Source organism: Marmota marmota, unplaced genomic scaffold, assembly GCF_001458135.2.
Source record: "Marmota marmota marmota unplaced genomic scaffold, marMar, whole genome shotgun sequence".
In the NCBI taxonomy this organism is placed as follows: Eukaryota; Metazoa; Chordata; class Mammalia; order Rodentia; family Sciuridae; genus Marmota; species Marmota marmota.
In genome coordinates this window covers 3,181,291-3,202,395 of record NW_025999932.1, presented here as the reverse complement: position 1 = coordinate 3,202,395, position 21,105 = coordinate 3,181,291, and the positions used below count along the sequence as shown (strand labels likewise).

At 48.1% G+C, this 21,105-nt stretch overlaps 1 long non-coding RNA gene across 1 annotated transcript; it reads right to left on the bottom strand.

The window, feature by feature from the left end:
• Nucleotides 1-1,085: 1,085 nt before the first annotated feature.
• Nucleotides 1,086-18,361, bottom strand: LOC125616032. The gene is made up of 3 exons (XR_007346637.1): nucleotides 15,889-18,361; nucleotides 14,869-14,970; nucleotides 1,086-5,093 (listed from the first exon to the last, which is right to left on the bottom strand). It is a non-coding gene; the product is annotated as an uncharacterized LOC125616032 (long non-coding RNA).
• Nucleotides 18,362-21,105: the final 2,744 nt, after the last annotated feature.

The following is a 21,105-nucleotide window of genomic DNA, read 5'->3' as shown; positions in this document are numbered from 1 at the left end:
TTTCATTGCTCTAATGAATGACTGTCTAGACATCTGTTTTGGGTGGGAGTGAAGTCAAGAGTGTTGGGGCTTCATTCCCCACTTGGTAGGGTTGGGGCTCAGGCGGGCAGATAACTTGAAGTCCGTCATCCCATAAGTGAAGCTCAGGGCACAGCTGGGCTGGGTGCTCACAGGAGAGACAGATCCCTCATCCACCACTCTAGAAGTTTCTTCCAGTGTGAAAGCTTTGTCTCATGAGGTTATTTCCAGAAAAAAATGGAAACAGACACACGGCCCTGCAAATTAGACTTGGATGAGGAGTGCAGGGATATGACTTTTCTGTCCAGGCTGCCCTGACTCTCTCTCACTGTGGGGTGGCTGAGTGGCCAGCATCTCCACTGACTGCAGTCTAAAGGTGCCTGTTCTGGTGTCTAAAGGGAGCTGGACAGAAGGGCTTCAGAGAGAGCAGCATGCCACCGGCGGGCACTAACCACGATAGTCAGATGGCAAGATTTTTGAGAACAACTCTGGGTAAGTCTAACATCACTCCAGCTTTGGGGAAGGAAATTGAATTCCCATGCTTGAGATCATATGTTGCACTTATATAATGTTGAGAGCCACAGCCAAAGGGGCCCCAGCAAACTTCCAGCTGCCAGCAAACTTCCAGCTGCCGGCTGATGATTGGCTCACAGCGGCCCCAGCAACATCTAGCTGATTCGCTCCTCGGCCCCAGCAACATCTAGCTGATTGGCTCCTCTGCGGTGATGCTCATTGGACTGTTTCCCTGCCCTTTCAGACCACGGAGCTGCTCATTGGGGGACTTTTTTTGGCTCCGCCCACGTGACCCAGCCAATCGGCCTCAAGAGCAGGAGGATTGTGGGAGGTGGAAAGAGGCTTGTGTGGGAGAGAGAGGCTTGTGGAAAGCCGGTGGTGGCAGTTGAGGCTCTGAGGATTTTTCCTGAGAGGCTGTTTTGTTTGGCGTGTGTGGTTCTAAAAATAAAGTTAGTTTCTTTTGACAAGTGGCTCCTGATTGTGCCCAGCCAGACTGCGGCAATATAACTTCTCATAAAATCAGACTTTGCAGTTTATTGAGAGTTACCCTTTATTTGTAAGTTCATGGGGAACATGGTAAAACCCAACATTCATGCCAAAGAAAACCATAAGTAGGTGGCTTGAACAGGAGCTCTGTGTGTGCATAGTCCAGTTCAGCGGAGAGCCAGGCTCAACATCTATGCTGTACAGGAGCCACCTCTGTCTGTCCCTGGAGCCATTGGTCAGGTCCGCGCCCTACTTCCACCTGATAACATGGCAAATCATGTGGAAAGCAAAGGCGAAGAGTGAACCTCCCTCTCTGCCCATCACGCCTCTCCCCTGCCATTACCTCTGACTTGGATTTTCTGGGAATGGAGAGTTAAAAAAATTGGGGGAAAGCAATCCCGACGCTTTGCCTGGGCAACCATGGGCGCTCCCACCAGTTGTGCTTTCCAGACGGGGCTCCCATCCTGTCGTCATGCTGGATTTGGAGGAGCTGCTTACTGTGCTGAGACGGATGGATCCCAAACCTCGCCTTCTACCCGCTGCGGGTCACAGGTTTGCCCTCTGGGGCTCACTTTCCCCTCTGTGAATGGGTCAGTCTTACCCCCGTCTCAGAGTGTATTGCAAAGGCTCGGGCTCACAGCCAGGCTTGCATTCAGAGCCCAGCAGAGGACACCCTCAGGAAGGCTACCTCGGGTTGTGGCAGTTCACCTGGATGAACCCATTGTAAAATGCAAACCTCAGAATAGACATGCTTATTTCTCAATTCCAAAGTAGTTCTTTGGGGGAGAACCACCTCACAGAGCAGCGTGGAGGGAAGTGCAAGAGGCCGCCAGACCTTGAGGGCCAGTCCTTCCCACCCGCCAGACAGCACGAGACTCGTCAGCGGGAGCCCTGGCCCTGTGCACTCTGAGGACCTGGAATTGGACAAAATTTGTGCACTCCAGGTCACCCATCTTCCTGAGGTTTCCCTGCATTTGTCATTGTGCGACCCTTTTGCTGAAGAAAACTGTGAAAATTTAGATGCCAGAGCTTGATCGGGATGTTCTCTTTGTGGACATGAGATATCCTTTTAAATTAAAGACTTGAATTTGTTTTCCCTCCTTGAGAGTACCAAAGTCCTTGTCAAAAGATAACAGATGGTCATGTGCAAAAGAGAGACGAGACCAGAACTACTGAGAGTGCCCCAGACCTTCACCAGACAGGAAGAGTTAGCAAGGGGCCTGAGTGGGTCACCAGACACCTTGAGCACTGGGGGTCGGGGGGCAGGGGTGTGGGGTGCACCAAGTCCCTCTGCCACAGTGAACAGCAAGAAGGGCTCCCACCCTGCTCTCCGCCCACCACCTCCCTCCTGGAGGGAGGGTAACCACGGTGCCTCGGGCCCTTTGATTCTATCCTGGGCAGAACAACATGTCAGGTCTTGGTTTCCCCACAGCCTCCAGCTTCCCTTGGTGTGACCTGACCACTACAAGCATGGGTAACATGTCACTCAACCTGTGACATGCAGAAAGTGGATCAGAAATTGGTGTCAGAACCGTGAAGACTGTCCACCACACACCTGCACAGACTTCAGGATGCCTGATGGCCAGCGGGGCTGTGCCACCACTCACCAGTTGTACAAAGGCCATAATTTGGTTTGGGCCTCTGTGGTGGAAATTCAGTGGGTTGTGAGATGACAGCTAAGCCTCCCAGGTATTATTAAAGTGTAAAATTGCTGTGTGTTGTATATTGAGTGTGTGCTGTTGTGAGCACTTGCTCTAGTGGGTGAGTCTCGAAGTCTGGCCTCCAGTGGGGTCATCAGTACTCTGTGCATTGCAGACGCCCAGACCCTGCCCAGTCCACTGAGAAGCAAGCTGCCCTCAGGAGAGCAGGTGGAGTTGAAGGAGCCCTTGGGGAACACAGCACAGAGCACTTGATGTTAGTATTAACAGAGTCCTTGAGTCATCTAGTGCAGCAGTTCGGAATCCTGGGTGCAGTTAGAGGTACCTGGGGAGTTATCAATCAATAGAGAGCCCAGATCTCACCTCAGAGAGCTGACTGGCTCTGTCGGGGATGGGACACCAGCCTCGTGTTTTAAGGGCACATTCCAGGTGACTCTCACACAGAGTGGAGGTTCACAGTCACTGATGCCAACCCCACGCTTTACCAAGGAGCCCAGAGTTGATAGGCTTACTCACCCAAGGGGGGCCATGAGGGTGCTGGGGACAGCATGTGCTGAGACAAAAATCAAATAATCAATGCTGAGTCTCCCGTTCCTAATCTGCCCCTGACCTGGATGAGTCACACGCAGTCATCTCCGTTATTGGTTTGACTGAATTAGCAGCTGCTTTTCCACAATGATCCCAGATTCATATTCATACATATACAATTATTCATCCTACGAGATGGCAAACCACTGACGTAATAATGAGGCAAGCAGCAGGGAAAGAGGCACTATTTCCACATTAAGTGTAATCAGGACTCCTTCCGGTTTGCATCTTACAGATCAATAACCTTTGCAGAAATATCACCTTCCCAGTACAGAAAATGTGTGGCCTTTCTAATAAGACAATGGTTCTATTTCTGAACTGGATGATTCAAGTGTCATGTTCCTGATTTTCCTGAGTCAATTTGATTTTAAAAGAAGTCCTACTTAATTTTTCTTTTGATCCACGTATTGGTTGTGGTGATTACAAGGCCACGTGGAGACCACAGCCCCAACTCAGCACCTGTGGTCACTGAGCTCTGTCCCGCGGCTCCTGGAGGGCTGGGCAGCTGGACAACTGTGTCGGGTCACCTGTTGCATGCTGTACCTGCAGACTGCCACGTGAGGAGGCGGGTGGAACAGAACTGGATATTTCAGCCTCTGTGTCCGTTTTTCCATCTATTCACATGAGAATCATTTCACAGATTGTGCTTTTTCTCTCATTTACCAATTTGTGTAACAGCTATGAAGAATGTGGAAGGACACACCCCTCAGGAGGACCTAAGCACAGCTGTGTGATGCTTGTGATCCCTGTTTGCACACCCTTCTGGTTGGTGACATCATGGTTCTCCCCCTCCTTCCCGGGTGGCGGAAACCGCACTCTGCTGGGAAGCAGCGTTCGTCCGTCACACAGGATGTCTTACAGAGGCGGGCGCCCTTGTAACCTGATATTTTGTCCATTGTCATGTGCTCAGTAATCATCGCTGGATCATGAAACAGGCTGGAGGTTGCTATAGCAACACTAACCAAACCGAGGTGGCGAGGGAGGCTTGTGGACCAGGAAATGCTGTCGTTCACCCCCACCTTTCAGGGTTAGGAACTTGACTGACAGGTATCAGAATACACAGCCCGGTCCCAGAGGTGTCAAGTTTCCAGACAGGCCTCCCAGACCCCTGGGCAAATCAACTCCTCACGGAGGGCCCAGCACCACACTCTGTAGCAGGCATAACTTAGGAAACAGGTGTCTGCTCTCAGCTTCCCACGCCTCCTGAAGCAGAGGCCATGGAGTCTGAACAGAACAGTCCTGGTCCAGCTGAACAGACCCCTGCAGGGGCCAAGGCCCCACCCTCCCTCCAGGACGCCCAGGCACTGCCCACAGCCCTCAGGGCCAGCCACACGGGCCTGCATGCCAACAGGCTGCATCCTCTGTGCTAACAGGGTGCCTCTGGCCAGCCGTCCCTCCTCCAGACTCCATTTACAGCCCCAGTGCTCTCTCGCCCAAGGCCAGCACGCCGTCTTCCTATGGAGGCTGCTATTGGAATGGACTGCAGGCCTCCAGCCCTGAGTCTGCGCTGCTTCTCCACATTGATGGGTGAGCTACAGGACGGGGGGCCAGCAGGCTGCCCCAGGTGTGGCTGGGGAAATGGCCGCTCAGCTTCGCGCTGCTGTCTGAGCAGGGACATGCTCCTTACTTCCCCCAGGGTCCCTTTCCTTGCTCAGGGCCACACCTACCTCAGGGGTCTAAGGCTGCAGAGAAACTCTGAGGATGGAGGTGTGGCTTGGGAGAGCCTCTGGCCAGAGCCGCTGTTCTGAGCAGGTGCAGGAGGTCCCAGCATGAGGGCATCAGCTCTGGGAAGGCAGGGTCCACACTCCCGGAGGCTTCACGGGGTGCTTTCTGTAGAGGAGAACCACCTCAAGTCACCCGATGAGCCAGGGGACGTCATGCTACAGCCCTTGCTTCCGTTGTGGTCCTGAGACTGCCCCAGGCCCTCAGAAATCCTGAGGAAGCAGTCTGGAGTTTATTTTAGAGACCTGTGGAGCACACTTCACCCACCTTCCCTAGGGGATCCGAGGTCCAGGTACCCACCAGGGGTGATTGTGGGGAGCCCACGCACACACCAAGGCCAAGTGCAGGAGGAGAGGCGGCCGGCAGGGTGGATGCTCCCTGCCCTTTTGTCTGCACAGTCTGGACTCCACCGGGCCTTTCAGGCCATTGTCTGGAGATGCTTGTCAGAGCCGACAGCACATAGCTGACGTAACTGCTTGCTGACCTGAGGATAGCATTATAACGCACAGAGGTGAGACGGCTGCATCTGCAGCACTGAGCTGGCCCCAGAGACACAAGGAGCCAACTTAGTGCACATAGCATCTGCATCCTGTGTCCCAGAGCATCCACATGAACACCAAGGGAGTGTTCCACACCCCAACCCGCTTGGTTCTCTTATGTTCATTCTCCCAGGAGAGTATTCTGCCTAATGAGTGACAGGTAATCAATGTGCAGACAGGCACGGTACACAAAGTTAAGAGGAAAAGAGTTCAGAATGGAGGTGAAGAGAGAATTCATTTTTAGTAAAAATCTCACTAAAGACTCCTTTTTCCCTTCTACCCAGTCACTTATCTAGAATTTGTAATCCCACAGAAAATATGCCATTCGTGCCAAAACCTAGCAGCTACAGTTCACAGAAAAGGATGCAAAGGCAGTCTGGCGGAGAGCATGGGGGAAGCTCCCATTCCTGCTGGAAGGCATCTGACTTGCTTTTCTGTCCTGACTGCAGATTATCCACTTGTGATATGGATTCACCGGGAGAGATGAATTGAGTTGTGCTAGGACAGTTTTACAGGCAGGAAGAGCAGGTGGTTGCCTAGGGCAGCAAAATGTTTTAGTGACTCTATCATGGGAGGGTCAGCAAGCTGTGAGGGGGCAGTGGGGCTTGAGGCTGTTTTTCTCCATCTTGCCTGGGGCAACAAAACCCAACGGCGCCCTAGGGTGGCATCAGATGGAATATTGGAATACATTTGCATCCCTAATGGAAACGGGCAGACAAGGGAGCAGGGAGCATGTTCACTATTTCATGTGCTTCTGAGGGTCTTTGATGCTCCATCTCCTCCAGCACAGTTCCTGTGGCAGCTCATGGCCTTTGATGCAGGTAGCACAAGAGCCACATCAGGGCATGCCATCCTGGCAAGCCAGGGGACAGCTGGCATCCAGCATCTCTTTGTTCCCTGCCCCTCTCTGGAGAGTGTGTACAGGACACAGTGAGGAAAACCCGGCTGAAGCAGGTTCATAGCCACACCTGGCTCCCCACCTGCCAGCACCCTCTGTCGGGCTTCTCCCAGGTCCAGGCTGCTTCGTCCTGTGGGAGCCTCTGCAGGAAGCAAGACCTGGCACTTCTGGAGTGCTCCTCACTCACGAGGAAGGTGTTCAAACCACGGAGTCACAGAGAGCAAAGTGACGACTGGAGCAGGTGCACGTGGGACCATGCCGTATTGTGTGGGGTGCTAGTGAGATGGTCACCCACAACTGCAGGGTCCCCACGGTCACAGGGGACACAACAGCAGGCCAATAAGAGGTCCAGAGGAAGCCTCGGGGTTAGGAAGTGCTGGGCCAGGGTATATCTTAAATGAGTTAAGACCCATGGGGGGTCTCTTGGTCCGAGAGGGCAGTTCATGGCTGTCACATCTGTGCTCTGAGGAGTGCTCATGACCAGCACCGGGCATCCCTGTGAGGCAGACCCTGCAGCTGCAAGAGGGAGGGCGAGGGAGCAGGTGGGAGCAGGGGACCAGCTCAGCTCTCCCAGTGCCTCCTGTTGGGAACTGCAGCCTGGTGTCCTCTCAACCGCACTCCCCAGTCAGTCCATCTGTCTTCTTTCTTCTTTTAAGTAATTAAATTTTTTTTTTCTGATTCATGGCATTTCTGTTTTTGTTTTTTTAAATAAATTGCCAGTTCACAAAATGTACTCCACAGGTCGAGGCCAAGAGATCTGTTGTTAATCCATGTGTCCACGTCACTTACTCTTCTCACATGAATGGGAACTAGACGGGCATGTCAATGGGAGGAAAGATCCCTGCATAACCTAAACGAATGAACTCCACAATGCGCATCACAGCCAATTTTCCCTGAGGAAACACATTTCAGCCTAAAGGTTCAAAATAAATCTGGCATCAGTCGGAAGAGACAAACTTAGTCCAAAGGACTTTGAAAGATGCATTGGGCCAGGACTGCACAGACTCTTGCTGCCCAGGGCCAAGGCCCCAGGAAGACCTGCAAATGCACTATGGCCACAGGCATGTGTCCACGGAGACCAGGTGAGACGAGGGGGAGCAAGGCACAGGGGACACTGCACAAAGGCTTAACAAAGCCCACAATGCAGAATGGCAATTTCTGGTGCCAGAACTAGGTAAAACCTATCTGCACGTCTGGAAAATATGGCCGTGCGCATGTTTATAATGAGTATTTAAACCCTAGAGCTCTTGTGAATAGGTGAAGATCAAATTTGGGCCTTGTGTACTCCTGTGTGTATAAAAATGTAAGATCAGCGACACAAAGTAAGGATCCAAAATGTCACGTGTAGGGTAGCTTTACCTTCTCTCTAGATTGTTCTTTACTGCCTACCTTGTTTGACCCCTTTTCATAATATTTCCTAGGACAAATTATGAGGCTGGGGAAATTTCCAGGTGATGAGGAAAGATGGGGTGTTAGTTTTGAGGGAGAGTGAAAGAGAGTGCAGTTTGTCCTCACAGAAAACAGAAGGTCACACTTCAGTGCCTGTAGACTTGCCGCACCTGTTGAACTCAGGGACATGCAAAGCTAGGCTTGAGATTAGTGGAGGGCGCCAGAGCCAGGTGAAGGTGTCAACAGGAGCACCAAGGGACGTGCCCTTCTCCTCTGCCTCTCCTCCTCTTCTTTCCATTTCCAGTTGAAGTGATTCTGTCCTTAGAATGCAAGTCACAAAATGTCACACTCCTGACCATGATTTTTAAAACCTCTTTACCACTTGAGAGAAGAAAAATTTTACCTGCCTGCCTTATATTCTGCTTCCATACACCCTAGTCATTAACAAGAAATGAAGGAAACATATATAAAATAATTGGCCAAAATGTCAGTACACTTCATGACCAAAAGTCTTATTTTTTTTTTAAGACTCACTCCTGCTCAGCATCTCTATAATGAGGGGCTGCCTTGTCCCAATAGTTTGATTTTGAAGATGCCTATGACAATTTTTTCAATGTTTATGAAGGAGTCAGGGGCTAGGCTATTTCTGACACTGTGTTGAGCGGAACTCAGTAAAATTCCCGAGACATCCCTTAGCAGGAGTCTGCTGTTAGAAGGAAGGTCAACAGGAGAAGGCTCCTTTCTGGACTAGAACAGAGGTTGACCTTGGCAGCACAGCTTTATTCATATGCAAAATCAAATCAGTAAAGCTCATTGCTTCCTACAGTGAGTTCTATGGCACACACATTTGAAAGTTCATTTTTGAAAAGATTGCTTTTTTTTTCTTTTTTTTTTTTTTTGGCACTAGGAATCAAACCCAGGGCCTTGTATAAGCTAGGCAAGAGCTCTACTACAGAGCAACGTCTCCAGCCCCTAAAATTGTTTCTTATGTGAAGAATTGTTGTTTGTGGCATTTTCTTATTGATTTGCAATGGTTATTTTCAACTCAAAGATTTGAGAAGTCTTTAGTTCAGAACTTTGTTTGATTTTAACTATTTCTGTCCACAAGCTTCATAGATTCTGAAAAGGTCTTAATTCAGCATTCATTAATGAGTTAAAGGAGTCAAGAAAATAATAATTTGGAGATGTTTTCTTAAAAAGAATATACCTACAAGATAGATAGATAGATAGATAGATAGATAATCCTAAACCCACCACATCAGTCAACGGGGAAATACCAGAGATTGTAAAGACATTTCTGTTAGGATTGGGACCAGGACAAGGATGCCCATTACCTCCATGATTCTTCAACACTGTAATAGTGATACTAGCCAATGCAATTATTTAAGATAAATTATAAGCATGAGAATAGGTTAAAACAAGACTAATTTTATTTATTGACAGATAAGATGACAGCATACATATAAACTCTCAGATAACCATTGATAAAACTAGTTCAATAAAATAATTCAATGATGTAGTGGCCTGCAAAATAAACAAGTAAACATCTATAGGCTTCATATATACAAACTGTAAGCAGTTAGAGAAAGTTTCACCCACAATAGCAATAAAAAATCACAGAGATAAATGTAACAAGAAATGGGAAACACTGTATAAGGAAGATTGGAACACACACATGAAGTTGCAAGAGTAGACTTGGCCAAATAGATGGGAAGTAAGTCCTGATTTTTAGACAAGAAGATCCAACATTACAAAGATATGTGCTCTCTCAAGGTTTATTTACAAAGTCAAGGCAATTCCAATAAATATACCAACAAGTTACTTTTATTGTGTTGGCTAACTTGATAATATAATTTATATGAAAAAATTTATATGCAAATATATCTGGGAAATGTTAAAAATAAACTAAGAAAGGGAGTTTTGCCTTATTAGATATTGAAATATACAACATTCAAAACATTGTGGTGTTGGCACATAAAAAGAGAAGTAGGTAATGGGGAAAAGTACATAAAGTACAAAATGAGACTCAAGTACCTATGGAAATCTAACACACTACAAGGAGGAATTTCAAATCACTAGGGTAAAAATGGACATTTTAATAAAAAATTGAGGTAGTACAAATATGTAACTATTTAGAAAAATACAGAAACACATTTGTATTTCATATTATGCCTAAAAATACTTTAAATTAATTAAGAAACTAAATATGTTGAAAGAAATCATAAAAGTGCCTCAAGAAAATGGGTAAATTGTCCTTAAATTTGTTGTAGAGAAAGGGTTCTGATTCAGGAGCAATAAAAGAAAAGATTGATATATTTGACTATATAAAATATACTTTAAAACACCCCAGATTTTATATTTCATCTCACTTTATGGAAAAGTTAAAGGCAATTAAATACTGGGAAAAAGTCCTTCCCTTTTTATGTTATCTCTCAAAGCTAAAAGCAGCCTTTAAATCATCACTTCAGCTCTATCCCAGAGGTTTTAGTATGTTGCGGTTTCCATTTTTTCCCATCCTCTTCATTTTAGCAAATTTTACTCTTAGAACATTTTAAAACTACACGCAAACCAAGAAGATGAGGAGAGAGTGCCCAGCACCTCCATTTCCCTGGTGACACTGCCCAGGATGTCCTGGGCCACTTGTCGGAGTCAGTGGTCCCACTTGAGGCACCCTCACAAGTGAGCCTCACTTCTGCCGCCGGACCCTTAGGGCCGCTCCTGAGGTTCCGTCTCGGGCTCCCCGGGAAGTACAGTTTTCCCTCAGCGCTTCTCGGGCCTGAGGGCTGCTCAGGGGCTCTGCGGAAGCCTTCCCTATGGGGCTCTGAGGCCTGTCTCGGGGGCACGCTGGCACTGTGCACTTTAGGAAGAACATCACAGGGAGCAGGGGCCATTGCCACCACCCTACACGGAGGGTGCTGACCAGCGAGGTGCCTGATGGCCGTGGGTGTCACCTCATCCCCGAGTGCAGTGCTGTTAGGTCTCCCCTCTGAGAAGTGACCCTCCCTTTCACCCTGGGCCACCAGAAGGCATCCACCATGCACAGGCCCCTGAGGAGGGGGCTCTTCTCCTTCCTGGAGGGTGACACACCCGCACACATTATTTGGAATTCGTCTGCATGAGATACTTAAGGGTTCTCCCTTGTTTATTCATTTATATCAGTAGAGATTAATGGATATGATTTTTTGCTTAGATTATAATCTAATAATACTATATATTTGGGTTTTTGCATTATCTTGCCATCATGTAAAGACATTAGTAGAATAAGTTTCTTGAAGCTGAATTATTGATCAAAGAGTATGCACACATTAAATTTTGATAAGTGATCATATCACCCTCCTTGAAGTGTATTCATATTGACATTTGCCCCCGGAAAGTATTGAGAACATTGTTTCGTAGGGTTATATTTTTTTCTGTTAATCTGAATTTGTCTTTTTGGTCTGTGGTTCACTTTTAACTGTACGGTTATCCTTTATCATATGTGCACAGTGGGCTCTTCTGGTACCGCTGCCATTCTGCTTGACAGCTCTACAGATCGGTCTGCTCTGGACTTTTCAAGGAAATGAACCACGGTCCTCCCACCTCAGCTCTGAGAGACAGGTGGATAGAAGAGTGTGACGTGAGTTCCAAGGCCTGGCTCCTGCCTCTGGGACCTTTCAGTCTGGAGGCAGCCTGTTGCCTCATCATGAGAAAGTGCCCCCCATGTGGCCAAGCCTGCACTGCAGCACTCCCCAGCCCTGTGGCCTGACCACCTCAGATGTGGCCCCCAGTTCAGATGCCTAATGGCCTGACTGCCCCCCAGGGAGGTACGCTGAGTCACAACTGCCCAGTTGAGATGTTCCTGAGTTCTTCACCTGCAGGAACCGTGTGAATAATAGGTTTTCATTGCTGTTGGAAGCCACAGAGTTTCAGGGTTGCTTGTTAGACAGCAGCAGAGAACTAAGATGAGCGTGGCCCATCCTTGCCCTGTGGAGACACCTGGGGAAGTTTTGCGTCCTTTTTTTTTCTTCCTTATAGAGGACTTTTTGATTTGCTTTCTGTGTCAGGCAGAATAATGCCCCACTCCAAGGAATCCCATATCCTGATCCCTGAACATTGTGAAACTGCTTGCTGGAGGTGACAGAGGGACTTTGCATATGTGACAATCCACAGACCTGAGGCAGTCCCATTGTGGTGGATCATTCCAGAGTACCCAAGGACTTTATGAGAATGAGGCAGGAGCATTAGACTCAGAGAGGGATGTGACCAGGGAAATGGAGGTCAGAGGGTTTGCCGAGGCCAGGAGGCTGGTTTTGAACTTGAAGGAAGGAAGCATGAGCCCGAATGTCGGCAGCCTGGGAAGGGGAGCAAGCAAGGCAAGGCCATGGGCCAGAGGAATCCTCCGGAACCCCGGGCTCCTGCCTCATAAGATTGATTGGACCTCTGACACCAGAACCGTGGGATAACATATTTATATCAAGGTACCCAGTTCACATGTTTTTCTCAGCAGCAAAAGGGAACAAACTCACCTCATAACCCTAGGATTCTCTATAGGTCAGAGTCACCAGCTTTGCCTTCTCCTTCTCTCTCCTGTGGGGATTATTCCTGGGACATGAGACACCTCTCAAACTGGAATTTTCAGTGCTTTGTTTCTGAAGTGCTGAAAAATGACATTGTAGACTGTTTTGCTGTTCTGCCGTCATGGTGCAGCGCTGAGGTAGTCTTCTGTGCGGTCTGGATCTTGCGCCCCTGCCTCTCCATGATCCTGTCCACTGTTCCCTCTTGTGGGCCTCCCCGTGCTCCTGTCCTGGCCTGCTCCAGGCTGTGCTGCGTCTTGGGGCGATTCTGCTCAGTGCTGCTGCAGAACGGCCCTCAGCTTTGGATTGTGTTCTTTCCACTTCCCCCGGGCTGTGCCAGCTCACGGCCCCTGCTCTTCTGGACACATGGTGCACAAGCTCAGGTGGGCTTTGGTGATAGAGCTGACAGCTTCGCGTGCTCTTTAACTCATGGAGACAGGAGGGATCATTTCCCAATTTGCAGCGGCATTTTTCTATGTTTCCCACTAGATATCAGTTCCTCTGCTTTTTCTACCCACTCGAAAAATCATACCATCTCAGTGCTTTGCTGCTCCTCAAGTCCTTGTTGTGTTTGAATGGACAGGCTCTGTCCGGGTCTGCACCCTGTGGGCTCCTGCGGGACACAGCAGTGTGCTGCAGGACAGCGGGGACTCTCAGCAGGGTCATGGAGATGTGAGCCACCTTCTCGCCTCTTACCTCTTCCCAGTCAAGGAGGACCAGACCCCAGGATGGCACCCGGGGAGCTTCTGCCAGCACTGTCCTTCGGTCACAGGCGGTCACTGATGATGACTTTGCCTCAAAGGCAGGCTCACTCCAGGGACCTCGAGGAGCAGCGAGGCTTCTCATCTCCACCTTGGGAACATGTGCTTGGATTCGATGCTCAAAATGCTCTTTGCTTTGAAAAAGTGGGCATTGCGGGCCTCTCCTGGGGCCAGAGACCTCAGGTGTCACCCCACACGACTTTCACATGTGACTGCTCTTGGTTCTAAGAGACTGTGCTCCTATTTTATTCTTTCTCTCCCTCTTTCATGGTTTCATCAAAAGTAAGGTTCACTTCTTTTTCTTTGGCTTCTGATTTTGGAATTATTTCCTACAGATGGAGAAAAGCCAATTTCCACTCACTAAATTCAAATCAAAAGCAAAAGTTCTGGCCCTCTCAGGACTGACAGGCATCTCCTTTGTTTCTGAGGATTTCTAAGGAGGCTGCTTCCGAGGCCCTCTGTTCCACTCCCTCCCGGCATGTGAGGGTCACCTGGTTGGCAGTCACTTGCTGAGTGGATGCTCCCCCATTTGCTGATGGCTTGCTAACTGGCAAAGCAGGGTTTTTGTGCCTCCCTGGGCATGTGCGGGAACAGCGCTGGACGGGCTCTAATCACATCAGGACCTTCTGGCTAATATCCTTTAGGTTGATATTAGAGCATCAATCACCACTTTGAACAATACCCAGTCACTACCGTACACTTCATCTGGTTTTCCCTGCTTAGTTTAAGTCGGTCTGTTGTGTTTCCTTGAACATATTCACTGGGCACATACCTGCCGTGGTGCATGTTAACAGCAGGCCACAGACAGGGTGGCCCCCGAGCAGCCGGCCTGGGCTGGGTGTGGGGAAGTGGTGGAGACCAGTGGCCATTAGTGAACAGTGCTGATGCTGGAAGATGCTGCTTCTTTCTGAAGGGCATATAAAGCCATTGTCTAGCAGTTCAGGGACAAGGTCACCAGGGAATGTCAGTGAGCATATCTGTCGGAGGTCCCCGGCATTCAGGGCCCTGCCCTTTCACTTTCCTTGATATTCCTCAAGATAGCTAGGGTAGGTTTTGTAAACACCCCCAAGTTCCTCAAACCTGGGACCAGGCCCATCTGGACGTGGAGACTCAGTCCACATCCCGGGCCTCCCTCTCTGGCCACCTCCCCAGTGAGCACAGTGCCCCCTGCTCCACTGCATACACAGGATCTTCCTGCTCCAGGTGCACGTGGACCTGGTCAACATGGAACATGGAGAAGCAGAGAGGCACAGCTTTGCTTTCCGTGTTCTAATACATAAAACCAGGCCCGTGAGCCTGCCCCCTCTTGGTAATGGTCCTTGTCTGAGCATTCCTAAAATGCTCTCAGCAACTAGTCCCATGGCAAACCATGTCCCTCTAGCAGCTGGGCTTACCCTTCTGGAAATGGGGGCAATCATGGCATCACTCCCCAGGACTCTTCAGGGCCCGAGATGGTGCACAGAACACGTGAGGAGCAGGGACCCACGTGTGGTGAGCACAGGAAACACCACTGCCTCAGGTCCACGGCCTGCTGACCTGTGGGCTCATCCTGCACTTTCCTTGCCCCTGGTGCAAGGGCTCCACACTCCTTAGCAGTTCTTAATGACCTGTCCCTCTTTGGCTCCTGATACTTGGATCCACACTCTGCCCCTTTAGGAACAGTCTGTTGGTCTCTCCTATTTTCATTCCAGGAGTAAAAATCCAGGAGTGATAGAATAGTTACAGTTTTTAAAAATTGCTTACCTGTTTCAAAATGATCGACATTTAGAGTCTGAAGATGGATCATGTCCACTGCATCATGTCCACCTCGTCTGGCCTTCACAGACTTGTCCTTACCTGGAATTCCTACATGGGAGAACACGAGGCAGAACTGAAAAGCCTTCTTTCATTTTCTCTTTCTTGCCTTCCTCTGCTTGCCTAATAGACCTACCACCCTCAATAAGGGGCAGAGATCTAAGGCTTTAAAAAGCCAGTAAATGCATACAATAATTACAAGTGCACAATAAACCCGAGTGAGTACGTGCACAACTCAGGAGGGACTGGGCCTGCGGAGCTTTCTCATGGGGGTGAGACTTTGTCCCAGCCCTATCCTGACATGTTGCTCAACCAGACAAATTTTACGTTTTCACCCCCTGTGTAGGACACAGAGCTATCTGCAGAAACAAAGAGTGATAGTCTTAAATTGGTGAAAACCACTTAAGTGTGAAGCACAAGATTATTATTTCTTTAAAATCCTTTGTAAATAGAAATAACCACAAACATATTGGCAAATCTGTGTAGTTCTGCCATTTTTTACGAGATAGTGTTTAACATCATGACCAGAGAATCGTCAATGACCTACAAAGGAACAGCAATGACACATTCTAAAGTAAACTATATAACTAAAATTTAAGATGGTTTTGTCGTTCCCATTCACTGATACCTCACAGCCAGCAGATGCACTCCTTTCCCTGCTACTACCAGGTACCCTTGATCATGTCTGACTTGGGTGAAAGATTCCAGGAAATCCTGATTTCCCCTGGGATCTCGTAATTAAGCATGGAGCTGGTCTGATTAAAATCTAATCCATTTCTAAGAAATATTTGATTGGAAAACAGTAAGAAAGAACATAGTGGGGTCAGCCCGGGAACAGGGAGCCCAGCTGCTGCCCTTGGCCTGGAGAACTCGGAAGGCCAGAGTGCAGGGCGGGACGCCTGTGTGGCTCTGCGGGCAGCGGTGGTGGAGAGAGACCCACGGTGCCATCCTGGGCTTTCCTGTCCTCACCTACATCCGTGTCTTCTCCAGCTGATGTTCTCACAGCTGACAGCCTCAGCACAGCCCTCAGGACCCGGCACACTCACGACGTGCTGGGATCTTATTCCAAGACACATTGACCCAAGTTGCTGGAGGTCCCTTCTGCCTCTTCAGAAGATGGTCTCAGGATGACGCCTTCTCATGTTCATCGACTGTTTTCCAGAGCCAAACACTTGGTGTGACTTAAAGGGCATAAACCCTCCATGCACAAGATGAGGCAGAGTGTTGGAGACCTCTGGCCTGGGAGGCGGCCTTCATGTGCATGCCCACCAGCATGCATCCCCCCCCCCTCCCCGTCTCCTCTCCTAGAATGCTCCCAGTTCAGAATTTCTTGTCACTTTCTGAAGACATGATATAGGATGTGTCATGTACATCAAATGCCATACGAAGATCTGCTATATGTTAATACCATTTTTCACATAGGTTACAGATGTAACAACACAAAGAAACTGCTTCAAAATATCTTGCTCTAATTAATAACAACAACAATAGTAGATGGCATTTCTAGTAGTTCATCTATGCCATGAATTTTTTCTAGGCTCTTTACATATTTGATTATTTTTTTCCATCTTGAAAACAAACCTATAAATATTTTTCAAAAATTATAGAATGTAGAGTGCCAAGAGTGAGCCCTGGTGTACACTGGAGTCCTGGGATGGGTGTGGGTTCACCTGTTTTAACTAGGGTCCCACACCAGCAAATCTAGGGCCCCACTCCAGGGCAGGAAGCCGACTGTGGAGAGGTCAGGGCCTATGTGGGAGCTCTCTGCATTTCCTGGCCAACTGTGCTCTGAAACTAAAAGTGTCTTAAAAACAAAACCTTATTTTAAAATGCCACGAGAGAGTGTCACCGTCCCCATTTCGTAGAGAAGAGTCACGGGGTGCTCAGCCCCTTCTCTGTGTTCACATACAGGTAGCAGAGAACAGATTCAAACCGCGCCACGGCTCCAGAGTGCACAGGGAGCTCCGTAGAGAAAGGTAGACCTTGTTCCAAGTTCATAAAAAAGTCTGTGGCTACTGTAAAAGTCTACGTTGCTACTGTAAAAGTCTACATGGCTACTGTCTTCTTGTGTTTGCTTTAAAAACAACAGAGATGTTGAAGGTACAAATGAAGGCGGTGGAATATCTGCCCTAAGCTTCTGAAAGTCACAGATAAATGCAAGCAAAAATCCTGTGAAAGAAATAGCACGAAGAAGGAGGTTTTCATCTTCCATGGCGCTCGCTCTCTCTCTCCCTAATTATTCCCTTAATGCCAGGCCCTCCTGACGAGATGTCTTGCTGTCTCTTGGATGCCGTCTTATTGCTCCATTCCTACGTAAACAACCATGGAAGCCACCCGTGGGCCTCCGTCGTAATAAGGCCACCAACCTTCCGTGCTCTTTGTCTTCGTATTACAGTGACGTGCCAATTACCACTGCCTCCATCTGACTACAGCCCCTGACTTCCCTGCTCACATTCCTTTTCTTAGGATGCTCTCTCCCTTTTCCTGTTGCCAGGTCCTGCTCATGATCCTGTCACATTTCTTCCGAGAAGTTCCTTCCATGACCTGCTGAGGAAAGGCGGCTGCCCTCTCCGGACGCCCCAGCCTGGCCGGGTGCGTCTGCCGCTCCCGCCTGGCGACGGAGAGAGACCTAGCCTTCCTTTCGTGTCCCGGGTGATGGCCGCGTGTTTCTTTACAAACAACCTGCTCTTGACTCCTGCAGAGCTTGGAAGAGCACGGCACATACAAGGTTGCCAAAGATTTATATTGATTCGAAATACTTTCTTTGTTTTTATGAGAAGTCAGCCGTTGCCAGCATAAACTGGATTTGGCAAAATGGCCGGAGAAACTGAACTGGAAAGGTTTCTGGAAGTCTACCCACGAAAAGCTGAAAAACCAAATTGTATTTAAGTGGAAAAGTTAGTTCATAAAAAAGTCATGATTTTTAATGATTTAGTCTAATTACAGACAAAAAGTAAATATTTTCAGATGCTTGTTTAATTTAACACACTGTGAATAAATCTTCATTCTTCTGATTTAAGTCCTTCAATTTCCATGTGAGGTAGATAGAAAGAGTGAGAGGTAATTTACCTCTACATTGGAAAATTTAAATTGTTTAGTATCTACACAAACTTTTGGTTGGATGTAGCTTTTTCTAATAAGTTGGATTCATTTTTCCCAGTGAAATTTGTCCCTAATGCTTTTAATCTCAACCCTTTTTTTTAAAAAAGAGTTCATATTCTAGTAATGACAAATCATCTGGACATAGAGAAAGGGCTGAAAGCAGGAAGCTATCGACCTGTTGTAGGGAAGTGCAGCTGGAGAGGACGTTTCCCCTCACGAGGTGTGATTGTGGTCATGTTTTCATTTTATTCATCTCTCTCTGGTTTCTCCAGTGAGAATCAGAGAAGAGTGTCTTCTTGAGACACTGCCGTCCAGTGTGGCAGCCACAGGTCGCATCACCTGTGGAGCTCTGAGATGTGGGTAGGGACAGGTGTCAGCATGATATAGAGAAGGGGAAGATAAATAGGGCCTTGACCATGTTTGTGTTGATGATGTTGGTAAATGAGATTTTGAATATACCGACTTAAATAAAGCTATTATAGTTCATTTCACATTCTTCTTGATACTTTTTAAAATGCGGCTACTGGAATATTCGAGATCATGTGGGCGGCTCACCTCCCTTTCGGTTGCAGGCTACCGCTCCTGGCAGCGACTTCAGGAAGAGTCCATTGATCCTGCAGAGTGTAGGAATCACGTTGCTCACAGAAGGGCTCATCTTTTCCTGAAATGTGCTAGGATAAGACTTCTCCCATCTAATAAGGAACAACGGGGTGACTTATATTAACCTCCACAAGAAAAAAAAATGGAAAGAACAAAGTTGCTTAGGTTTAATTTCTATAAATTGTCTTTAATATTTGATTTTATAGGCACACCACACAAACACCCCAGTCCTGAGCTTTTGGTGGAACATTTGATTGGGGAAGATTGATCCCTTATCCACCAACATGACAAGCGCGGTAATAAATAGATTAGCCATATCAGCTAATAGGAATTCAACTCCATGACCACGTTGGAGCAGATGTTTTCTTCTGTGCCATGTTGATAGAAAAATGGACAAGGGACATTTAAAATTCATTGCTGGGAGACTCTATATTATAATGAATCTCATCAATAGCAATTAGGATGCTTTCTCCCAAGCTACCCGGGCTCAAATGTTCAGCAAATCCCAGCAACAGACAATGTTATTTTGATTCTTAAGAGTAGGTCACATGCTTTAGGCAACTTAGAGGAGAAGATGTAACCTTCTTGCCTCAGTGTCTCAACTGGCTGATGGGGCCCCACTGTAGATGTTTTAAATCATGACAGGAAATGGAAAAGCACATGTGTCCCAAGTCACCAGTGACTTTATCACAACCACAGGCAGGGGACAGGTCAGAGCATCCCCTTTCCTTTCTGTCTAAAGTACTCTTCCAGAATTCACTGGGGGAACTCCTGCCCCTGCCCTGTGGACGAGGTCTGGTAACAGTAGCAGGAGTTCTGTCAGTGTCTGTGGACGGGGGGCTGTGTCCTTGCTCGGCTTCAGCCTGGAATGCTATGATCTAGTTACTCTTCACTCTCATTGAAGTGCACAGACATTTGCTTCTGAGACAGGGGATGGCTGAGTCCTTCGGCAGAGATGGCAAAGCAGATCCTAATGTATTTGTGGGCGGGTGGCTGGACTAATAGGCTGGCCCTGACAGGGGCGGGGGTGGGGGACACACTACTGAGGGCTTCTGCTGCTCCCATCAGCCTGCCCTTCAAGAGCACCCCAGCCTCTGTGACCATCCCAAGCCACATGCTCTCGAATGTTAACGCCAGCCTAATTACATGCTTTGGCTTCCGTTTTGGCAATAGGCTATACTTAAGCAAAATTTAGTACCATCTTATGTGTTCCTACAGCTGGATAATTACAAGGCATTTCAGTTTTCAGGGCAGGAAATAATGATACGAAGATCAGCAGCTATTTAAAGACGGTTATTCTCTGCTCTTACAGCGATCCACTCCTGAAAAGCATGATAAACTCTGCAGAATGTAGTCCCCAGGTAAGAGAGAAGCAGGTGCAATTTTGATTCAAGTTTAGAATTAAAATATATATATATATATATATATATATATATATATATATATATATATATGCTTTGGATCAATGCAATTGTCATTCTCTGCAAAAACATCTCTCCTGTAATACATCCTTCCTTCCAGAGTCCTCTGAATAAGCTGAGTAGACACACTGAGTTCTTAGATGGGGGCAGGCTGGGGGAGATTGGGGCAAGGCCAAAAGCCAGGAAAATATCACTCCGAGGGCTTCAAAAATCCCATTTGGAGGAATAGATTATAAAACTTCAAGGACTAGAATAAACTCTGAAAATCACCCAGTCCGGGGAGATTGAAATGTTCATTGATGATCACGCACACAGTGAAGCAGAGGAGGACCCCCAGCAGGCCCACAGCGCTGTCTGCCTGGGTCCCTGGCAGGCCTGGTCACGTGGGGTGTAACCCCGAGTTGGTGCACAGCTCTTCGATCTAACTGTTGTGTCTTCAGGGTCATGCACATCAAAATGCATGTCAGCTGATGCCCATCCACTAACTCCCGCCACAGAAACAGCAGAAAGGAGCGCACCGCGTCATGAGCCGTGCTCCAGGGCTGACAGGGGCTGGCCTAGGCCGACACGGCTTCGTGTTCGTGTTTAAGAACTAGACCCGCTTGTGTTGAAGATGCGCTCCCCACCCAGGCTGCAGGCAGGGCATGAATATTCCACAGTCACAGGTAGCATCAGTCCGGAAGAATCTGGCATCAGGCCAGAGGACGTCTGTGTGTGAAAGGGGCAGCGCATAAGGAGCTGTTCACACTCTTCCCTGCCGGGCCGCTGCTTGACCCTGGCACGTGCCAAGCAGAGACACCAGCTCTCACAGGAACTTCTGAAGCACTGGAGAACTCGGGCTCCACGGGGAGGGACCCTGACCATGCTCTGAAGCAGTCCTTTCTCCACACTTTACAGATCTCCTTCTTTAAGAGAAGTGTGTATTCACCTGTATGTGTGTGACTGCCTGTGAATGTGTTTGTGTGTGCATAGTTGTGTGTTTATGTGTGAGAACGTATGTTTATGCTTGTGTGTGTGTGGTTGTGTATGATTGTTTTTGTGTTTGTCTGAGTGTGTTTCTCTT